Raw genomic sequence first — 20,148 nt, forward strand, 5'->3', positions numbered from 1 at the left:
CTCAACTGTTTAAATACAAACAAAAAAAACAAACATATTTATAATGTCATATGTACAAATGGACAAAATATTAAAGCGTGTCGCTGGGTGGCTGATTCCAGAAATGTTCATTGCAAAATTAAAACAGATTTTCGCTCTGAAGAAACGAGGCACAGGTCAAAAGTAAAAACATTTCCCAAAAATTTGTGCAAGCTTACATATCGCACAAGATCGTCAATCACATTTATGAGTATCAGGTTTTTTCTGAATATCGGTGACAGTGGAGAAGCGGATGAAGTCTAATGAAATAATAATTTAAAAATAACACAGTAACTGAGCACTCAGTGTTTGGAAGTATTTGTAGAATTTGGATTTTTGGGGCCAAGCGCAACCACTGATCAGTGACTATTAAAATAACCAATCACTAATCCACTCACAAGAGTTACAGGTCCCTGGCTTATGGTATTTTCATGTTGCAACGTGGAATACTGAGTTTTTCATCCCCTCTTTATGGTAGGCTATATTCCCGGATTTGCGACAAAAACAACTGTCATGACCCTAGGGGCTTGGCTGTATTTGTGTTGTTTTGTCTCCATCTGCAGACGTTTTTAGGTCATTACTCTTATTTTTAGTTGTTGTCACTCTTGCCTCCATGCAACGCGTCACTAGAATTCCGGTCTGCTATTGGCCGGCATCTCCTCATGGAGATGGTGGTCTGCTATTGGTCGGCCTCACTCTTTTCAAAATGGCGGAACGATAAAGCTTTGTTCGATTGTGAGTGGTTACAAAACCGTATTTATAGTGCATTTTACTGCTTAATTCAAAGTTGAAAAAGTTAGCCATGGGTCCCAAGATTGCTCCAGATGTTAAACAGAGAAGTAAGCAGATGATTTATATGGAAAGATGCTGGAGATAACCCTTATGAGGGAATATGGACATAACAAGCAGCACTCAAAAGGTAAATAAATCCTTTCTATATTATTCATTTGTGATGTTTTCTGATTGTTTACATGTATATTATATATACGTAGCACTTACTAGACCATTTTGGTACCAATTTTTCATATGTATGTGCAATTTTGATGTTTTTACCTGGGGTTCCAAATGCATTAGCTATTTAACATACAGTAGGTTTGGATTGCCCGTCATACAGTGAATTCGCCTTACGAGCCCAACTGTGGAAGGGGTTAATTCCGTAACACGGGGGCCCACTGTACTTGTATACTGTACAAAGTGGATGAACAAAAATATTTTCTAATATTATATCATCTAAAACGATGGATGGATGGATAGATAATGCCTCATTTTTGTCATGGTTTAACAATCTTTTCCATGCCCAGAACTGACAGAGATGCATAAATAAAAACATTAATGACCTCTGACCACTTGATGCCTGAATTATTTCCAATGATATAAAAACAAAGGAGAAATAAAGGTGGAGTATTAGAGAAACCGTTTTTTTTCTTTCCACAATTCATTGTCAATCAATTCCCACATAATCAAGTTCATCTTGTGAGTACAGCTGGAGGATGTGTGGAGGGGATGTGATGAGGTCATCCACAAGTATTAATTTCTGCTTTTGCACTCAGGTCACCTTGCTACTTGGTTAGTTAAATATTTAACTTTCCTCCTTCCCAATTATTAGAGAGAACAAACAAAGTGACATTACAGACGCCTTTGAACAAATTGAAGACTCAGAGGCTATTGTTAATAACATTGTGAAGGACAAATTCCGATCAAAATTATGAGCTGTGGCATTAAGCAAAAGCTCATTAGTGATGAAAAAAATTCTAATACAACCCTGGAGAAAATGACAACTAAACCCAGGCTTTGCACTAACTAGACCCTGAGCAGTCTCATGAAAGATGAGTTGACCCCCAGAATTCAACATGCCACCAGCCTCAATAGATGGCCACAAAGACTTCCTTTGAATTCACATGTTTAATAAGATACTTAAGCAAAATAAACATGAAATGTTGAGGGGAAAATTAAACTGAGCTATCTAAGTGGAGTGGGGAAGAAGAGAAGGCTAGGAAAATAAATTGTTTTAATAAAAAACAATCACAAAGGTTTCAACCATTTTTACTGTGATATTGAACATCCATATGACAGACAATAGTCATTTGCCAGTGCAGGGTAGCAATGAAAACACATCCATTTCTTTGGCCACCCCTCCATACAGAGGAGATTAGCATAATCCCCTAAATGTATAAAATGCACCTATGTATAGGATGTACCCTTAAAGGGACAGTATGTAAGATTTAGACCATTTTTCATTCAAAAGGAATTAATTAAATGATTGTAAATTTCAAAAACTTGCAAATGAATGTGTTCTTAATTACCAACGGTATGTTTTAAATATAGTCATAGGTCGAGTTATCATGAAAATATTTTACATGGGGGGTGGCACTTCCCCGGAGGCGGCCATGTTTGTTATAGCTATGAACAATGGTAAATGCAGCACCTGTCGCACCTCCTGTTGTCCATCATGAAAAACGGTGTAATTCTTACTTGCTTTACATAACTAGGATGTATCAAAGTGGTTGAAGTGTCTAATTGTATCAAATGTTGATTGTTAATGTCATTGGGAAGAACAATAAATTAAAAAAAATTGATAAGAAAGATTTTAAGAACTTCATGTAGCTCAGGAAGATCATTCTTTATTGTTGACGGCGTAACAATTTTGAAAACAAAGGCCCTACAGAAGTTGTATGGAAGAAGTTAAAGTAAAATAAACATTTTTGTTAATTTCAAGACAAGATTGGACGGTTGGAATCTTAGCTGACAGCTACTGTATACTGGTGTGAACAAAATCCAATCCTCAAGTTAGGACTAATTAAAATAATTAGAATAATTAGGACATGGCATGCTGAAAACAGCAGCCAACAGATCATAACAGTGGTGCCGAGCAAATGAGAGTGTTACAAGACCAACTTGTGCTCACATCATGGCTACGAATAACAAACCTTCAATGTTTAGGCGGGTATTGTTTTGTTTTAAGTGCGACACTGTTTGTCGGTTAGCCTTATTAAAAGAAAAACAAAAACAATCTGCAATACAAAAAGAGGCTGACTGCAGCCAAACGAAATGCACGTATTTAATTCTTGCTGTCTAGCAAGAGGTTGGATGAATATTAAAGTGTATTATCTGCAGATATCCTCTGCAAATCAGCGTTAATATACAGCATAACTTGATGGTGCTCCCCGGGACAGAGCCAAGGATATAGCAATAAACTACTCACCACCAAATATATTTGCAAACAAACAACCTTTAGTTTCCAGTACAAATCTTGTGACTGTCTTAGTGTAGGGGAAAAAAAAAAAAAAAGAAAAGCAATGACTTGCAAACAACAAGCGGGGCGTAGTTCCACCAGAGCCACGTGATAAATTTAGGTATCACAAATCATTTACAGCGCCTCAGCCATGGTCGTTGTTTCACTTTAGTAAAACCTTGAACAGTCTATGTCAGCAGCTGTAGTTCAATTTGTGCTTTTGCTAGGACGTGAACTGACTCACAGTCAGTCGTGATTTACTATGCTGCAAATCTGAACATTGTGTTTTTTTTTTTTTCACGTCTTGTGTAGGGATTCCTTACTAGGAATGGATCAATAAGTTCTTTCATTAAAATGTATTAATAGCCACGGATGCTGATAATCGATATTTGGAGACAATATTAAGTTGCAGTAAAGGGATAATATTAGCACCAATATTTTGAAAAGCACAAACCTTTGAACACCGTTTAAAATGTAATTATTTCTCAAAAAAATCTCAAATGTTAAACTTTTTTTGTCACTAGACATCTTTGCTTTTAAAATCAAACAAAATAGAAGCCAGTTCGAGGCTCCGTATTGGTTATGGACAGTGAATTAATGTATTGGGTCCTATTCATACTTTAATTCTTCAAGAAATAATCTTGCGGGATGGATCTGACAGTATTGGATGCTCTAAGCATCTATAGAAATTGGATGGATGGATGATAGAACTAGCCAACGTCGATACAGTAAGGCTGTTGCCAATACTCTTCAAATGCTATATATCAGTGCAGATAATCTGCCAGGCCAATAATTGGTCTATCATTATTCCTTAGATTCGACATCTCCCTGAAACCAAGGGCCATGTAAGATATTTTTAAAATGAAACTATACATCTAAACTTCTTCATACATGACGGTCTCATGCATGACAAGTGTGCACAGTATGTGTGTACAATATATGTTTTATTTTAACTTAGTGTCATTGGTAAATGCTCGTCTAGCTTGCATATTACAAAATAGGCATGGACATAATGACAAGTTATTCAATTATTCGACTAACAATTATTTTGATTGTATTTCATTCTTATCATTTGTCTTGAATCAATTGATTCAAACTACTATACAACCTACAAAAATAATCACTTGGCTGCAACAAGTAGATGATGAAGTCTAAACTACAATTATGTGATCATGGATCGTTCTGACAATATCAGTCATGTTAGCATGCACAACTTTTTAAAGTCACAAAAGTAAAAAAACATTCCCAGTTCACAGGCACACAATTATGATCGTTAATCAGGAAAGTCTTTCCTGTGAGTCAAATTATACCAGCAGTGAGCTGCACCCCCTTTGGAAAAGGCCTGGAAACCCTTTCGTCACGAGCTTGACAGAAGAAGCAGCATTTGAGGTGCTCCTGCTGGGATCTTTGTTTGTAAATCAGCATGCAAAGCAGTGTTTGTTTGATGGATTGCTCAAATGAAGTTCATTACAAACAAACCTCCTGACCAAGAATAGCTGTGGTTGCAAGGGTGTTTGCAGTAGGCCGCAGTGAGTCATAAAAGTCTGAAAACAAATGTGTGGCTAGGATGAAAGAGCATGCGATCTTAAATGAAAGTGTGTGTGACTGATGTGTGCCAGGATTAAGTATCAAGTGACAAATTTTCAGAAATGCATTGGATATTTAAAAAACATGCACTGGATTCCTCAGATTAGATTTAGCACTTTTCCAAAGGTAGATAAAAATCTGCTATGTAACATATCTGGCAATGCCACTGCAGCCAGTTGGTGAGGCATACACAGAGGTCTTGTGTCTGGCCAAACAAGACAAATAAAACATACTTTCCAATCATTTTCTTTTGCCGCTTATCTTCACTAGGGTCGCTGTCTTGCTGGTGCCTAACCCAGCTATCTTCGAACAGTAGGCGGGTAACACCCTGGAACGGTTGCCAGCCAATCGCCGGGCACACAGAGACAAACAACCATTCACACCCACCCGCAGATTCCACATTTTGCGTCAGAGTCCTTGGAAGGTCAAACTGTGTTTGCAAATGACTGACCAAAATCGCACAATGGAAAAAAGAAAAAACAATGTTTTCTAGACTTCCAGAAACAAACCAAGCTCCATTCACGGAAAGCTTTTGGTGCATAACACTTCATTGCATGCTTAATTTACAATGTGTGGGCACATACAGCATTCATTTGACTTTTAAGTGAATAGATAGTGAGTCAAGCAGTAACATATATTTGTAGATGTTACATTGCCAGTTAACAGAAGAAAAGTGATTGTTCTTGTTGTCTTGATGGCAATGGCACATAGACAAAGGGGAAACAGTCACTTTTGGGTTCATCCAATCAATCATCAAAGGAGAAAACAAGCTTGTCCACTAGTGATTTTACTTTGTAAATTCAGATGTAGATCACATTCTTTTTCCTGTTTGGTGCTTTTTCAACTGTGGAAGAGACCAGGGCACACGGCGGTGGAGCAGTTCTTTCAAGTCCTGCGTAAAGTTAGCGGACCATGGAACGATGACGCGGAATCGGCGGAGCGCTGTGCGGCGCATACACACAATGTGAGACCAGTCTCATTCATTAACATGGCTGCGCACTGCCCAGCGCAGCCTGACACAGCACAGATGCAGTATGTGGAATCCATGGGTCACCATCACACCTAAGGGCAATTTGGAGTGTCCAATCTACCTACTGTGCATGTTTTTGGAATGTGGGAGGGGACGGGAGCGAGCACATGCCTTACATTAGCAAGGAGAGAACATGCAAACTCCACACAGGAATGCCAGGGCAAGCTGGAATTGAACAAGGGGCCTCTGAAATGGAAGCAAACTTGGTAACCAGTCTTGCTTAGTGACGCCCCAAATAACACAATATAAAATAAATTTAACCTTCAACCAAACCAAAAACACTTTCATACGGTCTAAATATGTCAAAAATACAGTAATAAACCTAAGCTGTAATTGCAAAAATGTAATACAGCGAAAACTGCTACAGTTTTGCTTACACTTACTATACTGTAAAAATGTCATACCAGCCAACTGAAATGGCACCAAGCTCTCCTGGCAATTGTGGCATCCAGAGAAAATGCATCTCAACCCTAACCTATTTCCTCATAGCAAGCTAGCCATCTTACTGCAAGGAGATAGACATGGCTCATGTCTGATCCAAATCATGTTACTCGTCACTTTAAAGGGAGTATGTGTAATTTTTAGCATTAGCCTGTGGGAGCTTTTGGGGCATTACGGTAATTGCAACAACTCCTCCTCCTCCTGCTGTAGCTATGATATGGCAACCTCCGTAGGAGTGCCACCGCTCCATGTAATATAATTTAAGGATAACTAGACCCATGATTATATTTAAAACATTGTGTTGCTGGTTAACGACATATTTGTAAGTTTTTGAAATTTATAATAATTTAATTGATTTATTTTTGATGAAAAACGGTCTAAATCTTACTCAGTATCACTTTAAAATTGTGAAAAATTAAATGTTGAAAAAAAAGTCCAACAATGTGTGTCTAGAAATTACACAGATCTAGATCTCAGTTAGGCTAGATTGGATCAACATACAGTATATTCTGCATTGTGCATTTAATGCAAAATTTGTAATGTGGCTTTAGCACACAAATGTCACAATGTGCCCTTTTTACAGAAAACAGATACTAAGAAAGAACATTCTTTGTTGTCATTGTAAAGAATCAAAGGTGTTATAGCAGTGGTCTGGGGACTGGTAGCGGTCAGCTGCCACTGTGGATCAGCACAATGAAGCTGACTAAATAAATAAATAAATAAATAAATAAATAAATAAATGGTGAGCATACCTTCCAATGAGTGATAATATGATTGAAAATTGTGATATTATTGTAGATTGTAGAGCATTATTGTCACATGTATGGCAGGAAACCACACAGTGACATTCTTACTCTGTTCACCTCAGCGAACAGAAGACAGCAGTCACGGTGGGTACTGTGACCAGCTGTGAGCTGGAAGCATATTTACCCAATCAGACATGGTGAAAACGTGTGTGACTTTGGTCAATCAATCTAGCAATCCTAACTTAAAGTTGAAGTAAACAGAATCCACCATTAAATGAAAGAAGACACAGCAAACATAACTGATCCATTCATGCATCCATGCTAAGACCACTGAAAGCAAACATATAGTTACAATGAACCGGACGTACAGCTGATGGCCAGCCATGAAGACTTGACGTTATCGTCCAAAGATAAAACTACAGTATGTTGAAAAGAGAGTTCCAACCCATTGCTTGTGTGATGGTATCTTAAGCGTGAGAGGGAGAAAATGAAAATGAGGCTTGTGTAAGTGTGTCATTAAAAAAACAATGCAAGATACACACCTATTGAATCAATTGAACAAGTAACACACAGCTTACCCACACAAACATTAGCTAAAAGTTTAGCCACTAGTAAATAGTTGTTAGGGTACCCTACCAAACCAGCATTCAATCATAACATCTTCATCATCACCAATGATGTTAATGTTGCAGTATGTAAACATGTGGGAAACATTGCCGCCTGATTGTAGGAAGGCAAAGTAGTTTGACATGTAGTGTCTGCTTTTTAAATGTTAACATCACAGAGGATCATCTTAATTTATCGTTGCAGCCAATATCGTGATCGCGATTAATTGTGCAGCCCTAATTTATTTATACATTTTTTAAAGTATATTAATTATTCCAGAGGGGTAAATTTTTAGTAAGTTACTGTGTTTTGTGAGTCAACCCTGCCACAGTTGCCGGTCTGCAAAATGAATATTTTTGTCCCAACCAATCCATGACACAAAAAAGATTGTGGACCACTGTTTTACAGCATATGTCATTGATTTATTGTTTTGGGTGTGGGCAGCGTGTTCACCCTATTTTCTTTGTATTTCATGTTAATCAGCATTTTGGGATTATTTTTTGGCGTTTAATTTTTTTTAAATCATTCCAGTGTGCATCAATTGTATGCTCATTTTAAGTATTTGTGGAAAGGGTTGACCCCGCGATCTCACGGAGAGTGAGGGTTGAATTTACTGAAGAAAAAAAAGTTATTTAAATAGATATATTGGTCCTTATTCTGATCAGAACAGTCTTTTTTTTTGGCATTTTTTAAAATCAGCTCCAAAATACTGATTAGATACATTTACGAGTAGTAATACTGTGAGGAGCAACTACAATATTGTCCTAAACAAAAATGGGTCTGATACCCCATCACTACGTCATCAGAGACCGGAGGGGTAGCCTACATGTCGGGCTAAATAGGCAAACAAATGCAAACACATGGGCTAGGGCTTGTTATTGACAAAAGACAGCCCGGTTTCATAAACTACTGCATCATAAAACATAGCCTGCAGATCTGCACTTTATTACTCGTAAAAGTGTTCACAGACAAGCTATAAGATTTCCTGATCGCAGACAAATCCAACAGGCTACTCTAAAAACACTTTTGAATAATATGTGCCACTTTGAATCCCCGTTTAAGTGTTCAGGTCAGACAAGTTAACAGCTGTTGAGCCTGTCCAACTCTTGGGCTCGCTTCCAGCAGCATGAACCATCATCACACGGTGTCAACACAACACTGACGCCAACAATTTGCAAGGGAAATACGCGCAATACTTTCAAATGTGGAGATTAACTGAGACTCACCTGCGGCTCCCTTGATAAAGTCCAACTGAGCGTGGAGTTTAAACAACAAGAAATACGCGGAATTATCCAAAAGTATGGTCGCCGTAACAGTGAAAGTGGAAAAAAAAAATCTACGTCTCCTGCACACCTGAGCGAGCAACGCGTTTGAGCAGCAACTTAAAGATGGCGTACGAAATTGTCGTGAAAGTTACGTCGCAACATCGAGAGAGGAAAAAAGAACCTTCCCGCAGACAAGCACGCAGTCCCCACGTCTCTTTAACATGTGAGAGGAGGAAGGCAGTCGGCGATGGTTACCTGACTCCGGCGGTGGTGAGTTTAGCTAGGCCGCCCCCTTCCTCACTCAGGCAAACGGCTTCCAGTGCCCAAATGTCGGTTGAAACCTCAACAGGTTGGGATGCTTGTCTCGCTTGAACCGACGCCATGACCCGCCTTGTGGCTTCCAGCGTGAGTAAAGTGAAAGTGACTAATGACCGTGTAATTGTAAACAACAGTTGCCCACTTTTGCTGTACAGTATGTTGTCTACCAAGAGTTGCAAGGATGGAATTTCATCAAATTCACTTTGCACTGAACACCCAACTTGAATAATGTTTACACAACGGTTCAGTAGGACCATTTGTTTCATGTTATTTTTGTTTTGTCAAAAAAATCATATTTCAATCACAAATGTGAAACAAGCTGCTCATTAAAATTTTGGAAAACAAAGTCATTTACAGGCAGCAAGTAACAGAATGGCTGCTCCCTGTGATGCATTGAATTGGGTAGATGTTGCTGCTTGAGCCACATTGCATAACTGAAATATTGATCAGAATGCCTTGTTTACACTTGAGTTTAGAGATAGATGAAGTGGGATTGTTTATTCAATTGCATGGTTAACTTACAGTATTAACCAGCCTCTGCTAAAATTCCTGCCAATTCTTAATCAATAAAATATCTTCAAAGCAAAAAAAAAAAAGTCCTTGGCTGGGATTCAAAGCAACAATGAGTGAAATGAGCACAGCTACACTTGGCCCCCTTCTTATTTTGCCACAATGACATGAGATGGTCTTCTCTGAGAACACATACAGATGTGCTAGTATCACATAGCTTTATTGTAAGCAAAAAAGGAAGACAGTTTTTTCTATTGTGCATGCCTGTGACAGCTCAGGGATTTGTTCTTTTGTGCTTTTTCATTAACAATGCAGCGAGCTGGTGCTTTTGTAACTGTGTGTCCATGCGCGCGACAACCAGAAGCTTCTAAGCGCCACTTTTTGTTTTGTGTTGTGTGCGTTTGTGTCTGCCTTTATAGAAAGAGACCATGTTACAAACGTGTACAGTAGGAATAGCAGGCTTGGGTAAAGACAAATAACACCAATGGAATTCTAACATGACACCATAAACAAAAGGTTGCTTGTGATACGAAGCTAAGGAAACAACTGCTTGAACCACTCAACTACCTTGATTTGACTAATGTAACAAACACCTCAGGGTCTTTATGTACTTTATGTTTTATTGAGTCTAAGTCTCAAAGGAATTTAAGTTGCTTTACCTTTAAAAAATGTAAATGTGCAAACCTTCCTATAATTATACCAGGTTACTGTACTCTCACAGCGTTTAAAAAACAAAAGAGAACAAAGAATATCTAAACTTTTTTCACTGAGGTACAATAGAGAAAAATGCCAGTAATTGATAAAATATATACTATAAAATGTTTGCAATGCTGTATCGCCAATTTTTTTTTTCTGTTAGTCATAATCAGATCCTGCGTCCGCTTAAAATATGTTTTGTTTTGTTGTGAACATATGTGAATGTGCTTATGTTTAAGCAGAGCTTTTGATGGAGTTAAAGGAGCAATATTGTTAAGTTTGATCATATCTAGTTGCTATTGAATGAGTTTTTTTTCTCTCTATCTGATCTTAATAAACCAACATAGAAAATGTCTTAAAGGACCTAGATCATGTTATTTTAAAAACATTCCACAATTAAACACATGCAATAGTGTTTTTAAACGTTCCACAGTTAAATATATAAATTACACGTAGCGCATTGGTGATGTAATGTCTTATTAAATATGAGCTGTTTTTAATTTTTTTTTAAGTACCATAATTTCTAACCATCAACAAAAATAATAATTATAAAAGCTAACATTGTAGCAATCAATAATGGAAGTCAGAGCTGCAGGCGTTTATCTGACATCAAAATGAACTTGCGGCAACGCAAAACATGTGTCAAGAGACCACAAACAGAAACTCTTGGTCCTCCAATCAAAACTGTGACCTCCGGAAACCACTATCCCTAACAACAGTTCCGCGGTCCGGCTGCTTGCTCCCAAGCACACATTTTCGCCACTTTGACATTTTCTACAGGAAAACTTTGAAACTAATGAATGAAACGTTGCCGTTTGTTTGGCCAACTTGGTGCAAAACTTCGGGAAATCAAAAATGTGACTCCCTCCTCAGATAAGTTGGGCGTGTATTTACTCTTGCATGGGCAGTGCGGGGTGGTACGAGACAAAAAGTGACAGAAGAACGGAAGTCCCTTATTATCTGTTTGTACTGGGCCAGTGCTGAATGTGCATCAAAAGGAAAATAACACTTGGTTTAGTTTAATATATCAACATGGTTTAAAAGCTCCAAAAAGTCGACTGTCTATGATAGGGGCCCTTTAAAAAAATGCTAGCCAGGACTGCTGTCAACTCCAATGTGTAACGTCTCCGCCCTCTGCAGGCATGTATGGCTGTGTGCATGTTCTCTCATAAAAAATGTTTCCACAGCTATTGTAAGCTTGCTTTAATATAACCAACAAGCCCACAAAATACGTGTTGGTGCAGTTGTTCTTAATAAGCCACTTATATTTTTACATTATAAGCGAAACATGTCCGAACACTGCTGTTATAGTTCTAAAATGCTTAAGAGGTTCTCCAAAAATAAATTTACGCATTTTATTCCTCAACCCCTTTGAAAATTTCAGCTGATGGAAAGTGTTAGGCACTATGTGACACTATGGTGACCAATACCAGACAAAAACTTAAATCAGTTTATTAAAGCTGTAGTTGATCGTTTCTTTCATCAAATCCATTAGCCTTATCATTGTACTAGCTATGGAAACTGCGGACATATCTATCTATCTCTATCTATCTATCTATCTATCTATCTATCTATCTATCTATCTATCTATCTATCTATCTATCTATCTATCTATCTATCTATCTATCTATCTATCTGGGTAAAGACATAACACATATATGTGTATATATATATATATATATATATATATATATATATATATATATGTATATATATATATGTGTATATATGTATGTGTATATATGTATGTGTATATATGTATGTATATATATGTATGTGTATATATGTATATATATATACATATATATATATGTATATATATATATATATATATATATATATATATATATATATTTATATATATATATATATGTATATATATGTGTGTATATATATATATATATATATATATATATATATATATATATATATATATATATATATATATATATATATGTATATATGTATATATATGTATATATTTAAAACAGTGTTTAAGCTTCATGAGAGTATAGTTTATTGAAAGTCATTAGCTGACATTTAATTTGAGGACCCAGGCATCTTAGTTGAATTCATCCACCCCCTCTCGGTTCTCTCAACTTTGCTCATTTTTCTCTCCTGTGTGCAAGGCCATTTTCAAGTGGTACTTGTTTCATCTTCACTGTATGTGCTCTTTAAACGCGTCTGCATACGTGTTTCCATGGGAACTGGAGCTTGCCATCTTTGACAACACAAGAGTTGATCATTCTTAGCAGGAAAAAAAGCTAATTTGCCATGAGTGGTCTGTGCTCCCCCAACAACTGTTAGTAATGTGCAGCAATTCCAAAATTTGTTTAACCACATAATTAAATTATGTTCATCGTGCATAGTGGGGAAAAGTTGTTATACGCTTGTTCTGTCGCTTATTTTCAAGCCTGATTTCCACACCAAGTTCAATCCTGTGTGACAAGTCTTCCAGGGTACATGTCCACACTTGACCAGCTGCCACTATTACAGCATGTTTGAACGCGCCGACCCTGAAGATATCCCCATTTACTAAAATATTATTCATTGGAACATGGAATTACTTACATCCACGTTTACAAACATTCCAGGTTTCACATAAAATCTCTTGACACACTTTTCTGGATTTCGGTGGTCTTAGCAAGGTTGGCTGAATGGATCTGTTGTGTTTTTTCACATGCTGTGTAACCATCATTGTATTGTATTGGCAACATGCACATTTTTGCAAACTGAAAATAGTTGTATCTCTCTGCGACATTAAGTGAAAGCCGTTACATATGTTGGCAGAAGTTCTGCCTTCACCTCCTCGATCATCCAATCACAAAGGATTGACTCTGGCCATAAAGAAGTCAGAATTTTTTTTTTAATCTGAAAATACTTTCATCTACTGTACTATCTAGTGTACTGTTCAATTGTTGTGTCTCTTTAGTTAATCATGGCTTTCTTGTTTTCTAGATTTGGTTATGTGATTGTTGAAAGTTGAGGCATGATTGGTTGTTACCTGAGCCCTGAGCAACTGTGATGTCATGACTGATGTCAATGGACACCCCATGAGCTGGGTGGACATTGGTGCTTAATCTAGAATTCTCAAACCCAATATTAATCAAAACACTACCTTTGGACTAGTTGGAGGTGCTTTTATTATTGAAAAGATGTTTTATTTTTAACTTGACTGCCCCTTTCAAGATGTAAATGGAAGCTTTGGCAGAGTAAAGGGAATAATTAACAGTTAGTAAAAACTGCACAAAATACATGTATACTAAACAAAGTCAGGGGAAGCCTACTTGATGAGTGGACTCTTTTGCGAGGGGAAAACCTCTTTTAAAGTGATTGTAACTTGTTTGTATTAAGATAATTTAATAAAAGGTAAAACATTGGTTCTTAACCTTGTTGTAGGTACTGAATCCCACGGAATAGATAGTTCACATGCAAACATATGAGCAGAGATCATTCGGAATGATTTAAATCAGACAAATCTCCACGTAAACCCGGCTAATGACGTATCCCTGTTGGGGTGGGGGGGTCACTTAAAACAGTGCTGTGGCATCCGCATCTGATTAATTTTTTTGAAGCTATACATATTTAAAGCTATATATGAAGTGGTATCTCTAAGTGTATTTTTTTCAGCAACTCCAGAAGACAGATCGTGTTACATCATTTGTTTCACCATTGGCTCATCTGCCGATAACTTGCGTTACTATGACTCTTCATGTTCCATTTTATTTGTTCCTAATTTGAAAAGAAATGTTCACTGTCTGTACTTTCACGTATCCCCAAGGGGTATTCATACCCCCATTTGAGAACCACTGTACTATACTATCGGAAATTTATTAAGAATTACTCAGAGGCACTTTAAATGGTGGCAGGTGCTGACTTTCACCCAACATGAGTTTGATGTGGCGGTCGGTCATATCACAGTTATAAGACAGTGTGCACACTTGTGCAATCACATTATGTCATGTCTCTCGTAAATCGTTCCTGTGTTTTTTTTTTTGTTTTTGTTTTTTTAAGAGGCGGAGAAGTTTTCCATCCACGAGGAATTGGAGTCACCGGCCACACACCTGACTCTTATCAGGGGCCTTCTTAAGTACCGCAGGAGCAGGAGCAGGAGAATGACTATGGGTTATTCTTCGACATCTGTAGTGTTGCTTTCCAGCCGGTGTTTTTCCTTCATGCTTTCTGCTCCATCGTTTTTGGTTTGTACTTGGATGTTCAGAGTCTTTTTACCTCGCAGTTTGGGTATACCTTACATTATTTCAGTTATTTATTTATTTATATTTACTTTTCCCCTCATAAAGTTCACATTATGTTTATGGGCCACATTAATGGACTAAAAAGTTTGGAAATGATTTATCTTGTTCTCATTATTTTTTCATATCAGAAAACCCTAGTATTTGAAACTGAAGGTATGGACCTTTTCGATCTGCTGTGCGGTCTGACAATTGTGGTCTTAGGAGGCACTAAAGTGCAGGGTGTCTTCCATTTAAGCCCCATCTCTTATTTTCCACATCTTGCTTTAATTTCGTACCTCACTCCCTGGTGCACACGCTGACCATTTCATGTGCTCCGTCTCGTCTCCTACTGTCACATTTTCTTATTCCCATTTCCCACCCTCCGTCTTTTTTTCTACTTCTCTCCGCCTCTCTGCTCCCACACATGCTTGCAGATGCGCACACACTTTCTCTCCATCCGCCTCTCTTTTTTCCCCCTCTTCATCCTCTTGTATTCGCCAGCGACGATAACCACCAGCGTCTCTCTCTCTCTCTCTCTCTCTCTCTCTCTCTCTCTCTCTCTCGCTTAGCCAGTGGATCCCCTGTACTTGACTAATTAGCCTTGAAGTGCTGTTGAAGATCATCATGTTCATTTCGATGACCTAACCGCAGACTGCAGACATATACAAAGGGTGGGAGGGTACATGGTATCGGGCACGGGCAAAGAGGCTCACTGCTAACTCCGAGCCTATCCGACTTTTCAGCGATCTAGTGGCTGAAGTGAGAAGAGGTTGTGCTTTGAGAGAGACCAGAGACAGAACCACAGAATGGACTGCTAGAGCAAATCCTGCTAGAGTGGATGACTTCAAGGAAGCCCTTGTGACAGCTTGAAACAGCCAGAGGTTGAAGGTGAGTTCTAAGTGTGGAACAATATTTTGTATATATTTTGTGCCACTTGTTGGATTGATAGCCAAGTTTACCTGTGTTTTGTATGACTTCTGTTTGTTATTTTTTGTGTTAATCCAATGGACAAAGATGTGCCGATATTACAATCTAAAACAGCATGGGCTTGTCAGCTTGCATGTGCGTGCACCAGCGATATAGTGAACTGACTCCTTTGTGCCCAAGGAGAGCCGATGGAAGCGCATCAAAGTGAGAGACACGGACAACGGCAACAGAGTCCAATCAGTCACGCTAGCTTTATGTCTGATGGCATCTCTTGCTTGAGATGATTGATACATAAAAAAGCCAAACAGTGCATTACCAGCACAACTTCATGAGTGCCTTTGTCAACAATTCTTCATTTATGGTGGTTTTGGTCTGACAAAATCCTTAGAACAGCTGTCAGTTTATCACTGCATGGTACAAGTAAGCATGCTGTATTTCCTCGTATGGTGGCTTCGGAATATTTTTTAGTACAATTGGGCATTGATTTATGGTAAGGTATTTATTAGGAGGGAGGTGTTTCATGCGTGCAGATATATTTAGATTTGCATATTTGTTCAAAGGGTTATTTAAATGTACACTATTTACAGTGTAACAAAATCCCTAATGAATACAAATTGAATTAAAACATATCACGTTTAAAAAAGGGAGATATCTGTCTTTACTGTGTTTGTACCAAATATAAAAAACAAAAACACCTTAAAAGTTTTCTCACCAATGCATTTTCCAACATGGCTTGTCATGTTATTTTGTAATTTTGTGCTTACAGCCATCTTGAGTAACCACCTTTTAGTAGGGAAATTAAATGGGGCCATTACCACCCAAGGCTAATATTCGAGGAAATATATTTGACTCAAATTACGGCCACCAATCAAACCCCCAACCCCTTTATTGTATTTTTCCTTAAGAGGGTATTTATTGCAGGTCAAATTGCAATATGTCCTTTTGTTTCATGGTTGTTACCGTAAATTGGCGAACACATAGTCGCCACTTACTGTATCATTGCAAGTTGTTATCTCATAGGTTTAGTGAATGCTATTAAACATGTTAAAAGCTCTATGAACTGGGGCTCAGCTAATAGTGAATAAAGTCACAGCCATGATAATGAATTAGTATCTCTCATGAGGCAGACTGAACTGCAGCAATAAGGGGGGCATAAAGGTATAAGATCAGATAGCACGAATAATGATTCCGTAACTACCTGTATCATCTTTCCCATGAGTACAGTATTCAGTACATTGTTTATGTGTGCATAGAGCATAATTATAAACCCTACTACTCAGCCAAGGTGAAGGCTGGAATTCTGTGTGACCCCTTTTTCAGCAGCTGGGAACGAGAGCTTTTCTGCTTCACATATCAAATTAGGAACCATTCAGAGGCTTTCAACCCAACACAAATTGGTTTCCATACCTGAAAGGAAGGTTCCTTGCTGGAACCACAAGATAGGTGATTCGTCTAATGTGAAATGTGACACACCAATAAGTGGTTCACCTTCTTTTGTGAAACAACCTTGATTCAATTGGTTTGAAGCAAAGCCTGTCACTAAGCTTCGTGGAATCCCTAATGGCTTGTCAGTAAGTCACACAAATGAGGCCATCAACATCCACGAAGGACTTTTGTGGCTCAACAAGAGCAATCAGGGAGAACAGACCTGAGCAAAGTGTTCATCTATCACTTGCAAAATCAACAAATGAACAGCTACAATGTAGGATATTGATAGGTAAAAGTAGGTCCCATGATATTCATGTCTACAATTTTCCGCTGGACTCTGAAGCGCTATATACTTGCCTCATTTTCGGGTAGTTGGTTTTCCACCTCAATGAGTACACTGATAACAGTTAAATTTACTCATCTTTGAACAAATTAGTTGTTTTGTGACAACAAAGAGCAACAATGGAAGAAAACAACGGTCCTCACAGGGTTTTTACTTCACAGTATATGGTTGTTTGTCGATAAAGATTTAAACTCATATACTGTGTTCTTAATTTCTGTCCCATCCATTCATTTTCTTTTGCTGCTTAGTCTCACTAGGGTTGCTGACTTCATTTCTGTCCATCCATCCAAATGTTAGAATGCTGCAGCAGTGGCATATTAGCTGCATCAGTAAATGACCTGCACTATACCACCCATATGGTATCGGCTCGGCATACTAGGACCACAAATAGAAGTTGTTTGTTTTCGTCAATACAACAGTCTATAGTGTGATTAAAAAAAAAATAAAAAAAAATCTGTGATTAGACTACTGCAGACTGCATAAAAGCACTACACAGGTAAATTTCCATTACAAAACCAGGAACCTAAATGAGAAAGCCACAAACTAGTGGTATACACGAGCCTGCAAAGAAGAATTAACTGAGACAAATCAAGGAACTTAAATTTCAACATTAATTCACTCCTATCTTTGGTGTTCAAGTGCTCTGTGCTCTGTAATCCCCCCTCAAACAGTAACTACCATCAATCAAGGTAAAGGCTGACTAGGCAGCAGAAGATATACCCACTAAAGTTGTCATCGTTGAGATAATCAAATACAATTCATATGCGAGGGAATGAAAAATAATCTAGAATATTGAAATTTAGCTGGTGGTTGATAAAAATATGATTTTATAGTTCTATTTTGTGAGTATTGTGTGCTATCTGATTGCAGCAAGGATCACTTTTTACCAAAGCTGAGACTGTCCCTTTTCATGTGAGAAATTCCTCCATTTTCAAAGATGGCCCTTCCTCTTTTTACCTCCTATTCATTCTTTTGTTTCACTTAGGGGTACCTCTTGGAAGTGGCACAGTTTTCCCTGAACTTTTACCGTTTTATCTTGCTATTATTTCCCACTGCTGAGTCTGCGAGCGTTCACTCTCTCTCTCCCATTGTCTGCATCATGACTTTTTGTCTCTCTTATCTCTTTCCACCAGGCTTTTTGTTTTTGATCATCACTTCTATGCTTTCACTATTACCTCTGGTTCCCCCCAATATACAGTAGTTGGTAGATGTGTTTGTGCAATACATCTATGGATGGATGTACATAAAAATATAACAGATTTCTGATCATATGAATCAACATGTTGATTGAACTGGTCTTTGTCCATTACTTTCTGGTCATATCTGTGTCCATCTGAAAGAATGTGTGGATAGACAAAACGCAAATACAGTATTTTTGTTTCTTGCAAAAAAATAAAATTAAAAACACCTATATGGTTTGATGGTGGAGGATCCATTATGTTGTGGAGCATTTATTTGTATGTCACAGAATTTTGCCTTTGGGGATTATTCATGTATCATCTTGTTTTTGAGACAAATGTGCTGTCCAGCATAGAACAACCTACTTTGGGTGCGATATAATGGGTTGTTGACAACCATAATCATCATCATCAGCATGCATGCAAAGCAATCAAGAATAGTTGAGAAATAAATAATTGAGTGTTTCAAACAAGGCATGATCTCATGTAAAAACATGTAAGTTGATTTACCATATATTTCAGATCATAAGCCACTCCACCTCATCTGTAACCCCTGCGAATTAAACAAGGAAGTGGCATAGTTGCGTATTTTCCCAATCCCAGCAGCATCATGTTCTGGGTTATTCTTAGCTTCTTTTCTTCCTCTTACCAAAATTATGTTTACTGTTCAGGAATCTTTGCATGAGCTTCATGTTGGAGTGTCAGTTCGCCACGCTTTTAAATTAAGTCCGGACACATTCAAGTATTCGGATTGATAGCTATTAATATCTGCTCTGCTCAAGCACACACCCTCATTAAACTGAAAACACAACATTTTTGTTGTATATTGTTGTGGCACAAGCAGTATTTCAGCTTGGGTTCCTTATTTCCCCTACTTTTAATACCTTGCATCTGGGTTTATTTCCTACACTTTTTGTTTCTTCTTGGTTTTGACCCACCTAATTGTGCATTGCTTAATATGGCAACCTGCTAACTATTCTCCAAATGAAAGAATACATTATATTGTTCATCACCAATGACTGTCATTTTAAGTACTTTCAATTACAGAGCATCACTGCTATAATCATCACTCGAAAATCTGTTTACCAGCTTCATGCTAACATAAAATAGAAAATGATGGGCTAATGTAAAATTGCATTACTATTTCAGCAATACTGTAATCAAACAAGCATAAATGCTGCTGTATCACATACAAATAGAACACACATCAGTACTTAGTTATATTTTATCTCTGCTTTGTGGACACAATTTGCAACTGCTAGACTTACAGTTAAAAGTTCATCATTGGTTAACTCATTGCCTCAATTCACCGCGCTAAAGTGTTTAGAATAGAATGTCTTCATTTTCATTGTACACAGATATACAACGAAACTGTGAGCACTGAATAGAAAAAAATTATTTATAAATCAAGACACATCAGCAAAGGGGACACTCGTATTTGTGTGCTCAATTGTCTCAATGTTACTGTAATAATAGAAAGCTGTGCCACTAAATAATGAAGAATGATGCCTTTGTTCATGTACAGAGTCATATATTCTATTTCTTCTCAGGGAATGACTTTTAGTGTCAAAGTTCACAATTAGTAATG

General features: G+C 37.7%; 2 protein-coding genes across 5 annotated transcripts in view; one reads left to right on the forward strand and one right to left on the reverse strand.

Moving 5' to 3' along the window:
• palm3 (paralemmin 3) overlaps positions 1–9,296 on the reverse strand; it is a 38,969-nt gene extending 29,673 nt beyond the window's left edge. The window contains exon 1 of one of the 2 annotated variants that reach the window (XM_088419409.1): positions 9,181–9,296. The gene's annotated coding sequence lies outside the window, so the exon portion shown is untranslated. Of the gene's footprint in view, positions 1–8,886; positions 9,142–9,180 lie in introns of those variants that run through there. The other variant, XM_088419408.1, reaches the window with a different exon arrangement.
• Positions 9,119–20,148, forward strand: part of plppr2b (phospholipid phosphatase related 2b) — a 51,839-nt gene continuing 40,809 nt past the window's right edge. For 2 of the 3 annotated variants that reach the window (XM_088419411.1, XM_088419413.1), the window contains exon 1: positions 14,973–15,572. The gene's annotated coding sequence lies outside the window, so the exon portion shown is untranslated. Of the gene's footprint in view, positions 9,331–14,972; positions 15,573–20,148 lie in introns of those variants that run through there. The other variant, XM_088419410.1, reaches the window with a different exon arrangement.

The sequence above is a fragment of the Hippichthys cyanospilos genome, chromosome 7 (assembly GCF_059441005.1).
Source record: "Hippichthys cyanospilos isolate Australia breed blue-spotted pipefish chromosome 7, RoL_Hcya_1.0, whole genome shotgun sequence".
In the NCBI taxonomy this organism is placed as follows: Eukaryota; Metazoa; Chordata; class Actinopteri; order Syngnathiformes; family Syngnathidae; genus Hippichthys; species Hippichthys cyanospilos.